Below are 3921 nucleotides of genomic sequence, written 5' to 3'. Positions count from 1 at the left end.
TGAAGCTAAGTGTTACCACATAATCAGGTTTTGCCAAGTGAATGCAAGTGGAAGCAATATATGCCATTTCCTGGTCTTCCCATAAAAACCTTCACACCTTTTCCCTTAGGTGACCTGGAACATGGAAGTAGCTGCAGTCAAACTTTGATGATACAGAAAAGGATAATGCCCTAAAATAGTTTTCGAACCTTATCAGAATTACCTGGAAGGCCTGTTAAAAAAGATTTCCGGGCTCTACCCCTAGAGTTTCTGATCCATTAGACCTGGTGTTGGGACTGAGAATTGGCATTTCTAATGAGCTCTCAAATGATGCTAGTCAGGAGATTACACTTCAAGAACCATTGTTCTGAGGGGTGGCAGAGAAACAAGACAGAAGGAATCTGGTTACAGATTCAAATGACTAAATGGAGCAGAGTTGCCCTGCAGACCTGGAATGTTTACCTCAGACTCTTATGTGAGAGGAAAAAATAAGCTTATGTCTTCATTAGCCACTGAATTATTTTCAGATTTCCACATTACAGCAGTCAGCTTTTTTTTTTTCTTAAGAGAGAGAGGGGAGGGGCAGAGGGAGAGGGAGAGAGAACCTTTTTTTTTTCAAATTGCATTTATTTATTTATTTATTTAATTTTTTATTTTTACATTCTTAAGGAGGCTCCACACCCAGCACAGAGCCTAACACAGGGCTTGATATCTCGACCCTGAGATCATGACCTGAGCCGAAATCGAGTCAGAGGCTTAACCGACTGAGCCACCCAGGTGCCCCAGCAGTCAGCTTTTTCATTGCCATTTCTTCTCCTTTTCTTTACTCTCCTAGTTTTAGCAAAGCACATCCACCAGTAGCTTTCTGAGCAAAGAAGATACATTTTTTGAGACTTCACATGTCTGAAACTGTGTTTTTAAAAGTACACTTTATGTATAGTTTGGCTGGGTATAGAATTATGGTTTAAAATCATTCCCTCAGAATTTCTCCATTGTTTTCAATTGTTCTTCTGAGTCTCAGTCTTTTTAAGTGACTTGTTTTTCTTTTTAGATTTCTTTTTAGAAACTTTTATGTTCTTTTTATTTGTGATGAAATGAAATTTCAGAATGATGTATGCTAGGTATGCCTTTTCTTATTCACTGTACTATGTGTCACTCTCCTTTAGGTCCGACCCAGTATTATTAATTCCTGAGCGATTTCCTCCCATCTGTTTTCTTGGTTCTCTCTTTCTAGAAACTCTGTCTCAAAATTTCCTAAACTTTACACCTTCTATAACTTGTTGTTGTTGTTCCACTTCCTGGGAGATATCTTCAACTTTATCTTTCAAAAGAAAATTTGATATTTTTTCTCATATTTAACGATTCAGAGCATTTTCCTGCTTTCTAATTTTTTTATAGCCTCTTGTTCTTATTTCATGTGTGTAATGTTATCTCTTTTTCAGAGATTTTCTTCTGCTTCCTGCCCTGTGTTTTCGGAGTTCCTCATTTTGGGTAGTTTTGTTTTGGTGTGTTTCATGTTAGTGGCTTTTGTCAGATGTCTAGTGATCCTTTTCTGCATGGGGCAGGGGCAGAGGGGGGCCCTTGTCAGTTGTTGAACTTCACCATAGTTTATTCAGAGAACTGACCTCTTTGGGGTCCTTTCCTAGTTTTCTCTCTTGGATCTATAAATTGCTTGTAGAAGAATTCTCCAATCCCCTCTCTGGGGTTGGGGAGAGGGATAGAGTGTGTGAGCTTGGCTGCCAGCACTCTGGGAAAGGAAATTGAAAGGGGTCTGAGAGTCTTACCATTCAGTTGCTATGTCAACTTTCACTGAAATGCCTCACCGTTACCCCCCACACACACACACACACAGTGTCTGATGTGCCTGATCCAGACCTACCTGGCTCAGCCTCTTTAGAGGGTAAATCTTCTGTCTCCTTTCAGGGTCAAGGCAGGATCTGGAGGGTCTGGCTGCTTCTTGTAAAGCCAGTCATAGATTTAAGTCATGGCATGGATTTTCATTTCCTATGATCTACTAAGTCAGTTATCACTCATCTGGTCTGCTTTTCAGTTCTCAAAATTTTTACTACATCTTTTGGCTGTTGTCATCTCCTCTTCCATTCTCTTTTTCATTATGGGTTTATGCTTTTCTTTTAGTTATTTATTGGCACTTTAGTGGGTTTCAGAAGAGAGCAGAAATAATAAACATCTGCCCATCTTTTACTTGAAGCTTCTATTCTTCTAAGTAAAAAGGAAAACATCACAATATCTTAATCACCCAAATTATATTAGCAATTGTATTAATGTGGTAGAATTGTATTTTTTTTCCTTGCCCTATTTTCTGTAATGTGTTTATATTCTTTTTAGAATGTTTTAATTGCATTTCTTTTGATTCAGTGGTTCTAGTTCTGGGAATTCATCCTAAGGCAATAACCAAAAATGTGTATAAGAAAGCTCTACAGGGTGGTTCCTCACTGGATATTTATAATGTCAAATACTGGAGACACCTGGGTGGCTCAGTTGGTTAAGCATCTGCCTTCGGCTCAGGTCATGATCCCAGGGTCCTGAGATCAAGTTCCACATTGGGCTCCTTGCTCAGCGGGGAGCCTGCTTCTCTCTCTGCCTGCCACTCCCCCTGCTTGTGCTCTCTCTTTCTGACAAAAAAATAAATAAAATCTTTTTTTTTCCATTTGAGAGTAGTCATTTATTAACTGATGAGATTACAAAAATAATCATGGTAGATACCTTAGTTCATCCTTCTAATAAGCCTATTGATCTGGTCTTCCCTAGTTGACATAGCAACTGAATGGTAAGACTCTCAGACCCCTTTCAATTTCCTTTCCCAGAGCGCTGGCAGCCAAGCTCACACACTCTATCCCTCTCCCCAACCCCAGAAAGGGGATTGGAGAATTCTTCTACAAGCAATTTATAGATCCAAGAGAGAAGACTAGTAAAGGACCAGCATCTCTACCTTATACAAAGTGGGTGGTCTTTTTCTTCATTCCCCCTCGTGGAGAAGATAATTTGAAGGGCCATAAAAAGTTGTTTGCTTCTTTGAAACGTTTTCCAACAGTATAGATCTCGTGAATCAGATCCTCCATGCAGATGATGCCATATTTACTAAGAGATAGGGCAATCAATCTGTTATCTGTCAGGGCAATTCGCTTCTTGTTGATTTTGCCATAACCACGCTTGTAGATCAATTCATTCACTGACTTCAGGTTTGGGTACCCCCATGCTATATACGGTTCCACAATCCTTAGCATGTTAACTGAAGCCTCGTTGAGCTTAACAAAGGTGCCATTGAAGATCTGGCAAAGGCGAAGAAGCTGCAACACCTTTCGAACCTTTGGGCTCACACCATAGATACCTCTGATCCTGATGACAAATGCCAATGTGGGTTCCGCAGGTATGTAGAAATTGCCAGCTTTTCTTGCCATCCTCGCCATTCAAATCTCAGTTCTGTACATCTGCCTATATTCCTTGTGGTAATGCTTAGCTTTTTCGTAGATAAGCTTCCTTCTTGCCTTTCGAAGCATCTTTTGAGCAAACTTCTTCCTCAGACGCTTGATCTTCAACTCTGCGAAATTCCTTCGCTTCTTCTTAAGGGTTTCTGGCACAGCAGGAACCTTCATTTTCTTCTCTTCTGTACCCTCCATGGTTCCAGCTGGAAAAGAGCAATAAAATCTTTTTTTTTTTAAGAAAAGTAGCAGCCATTAAAAATGTTGTTTTGGGAGGCTAATGATGTGTTAAAATGTTCAGAATGCATTGTAAGTTAAAAAATTACCAAAATAGTATGGGAAGTATGTCCCTTTTTAAAAAAGAGTGTGTCATAGCTGGTGAATCTTGTTTTTCTTACGTACATTGTGAAAAATGATTTATAGAGTCAAAGGACATCAGTAAGCAGATAGACTTGAAAGTTACTGAAATCTATAAATAATTTGATTGTGTATTACATTTTAT

The 3921-nt window shown here is 39.3% G+C and overlaps 1 pseudogene; it reads right to left on the bottom strand.

Annotated features, from left to right (window-relative positions):
• Positions 1 to 2681: 2681 nt before the first annotated feature.
• Positions 2682 to 3623, bottom strand: LOC123840558 (large ribosomal subunit protein uL30-like; annotated as a pseudogene).
• Positions 3624 to 3921: the final 298 nt, after the last annotated feature.

Source organism: Mirounga angustirostris, unplaced genomic scaffold, assembly GCF_029215605.1.
Source record: "Mirounga angustirostris isolate CCGP_5_RB_7025 unplaced genomic scaffold, mMirAng1.0.hap1 SCAF_2, whole genome shotgun sequence".
NCBI lineage: Eukaryota > Metazoa > Chordata > Mammalia > Carnivora > Phocidae > Mirounga > Mirounga angustirostris.
This window is presented reverse-complemented; position numbering and strand designations above follow the sequence as displayed.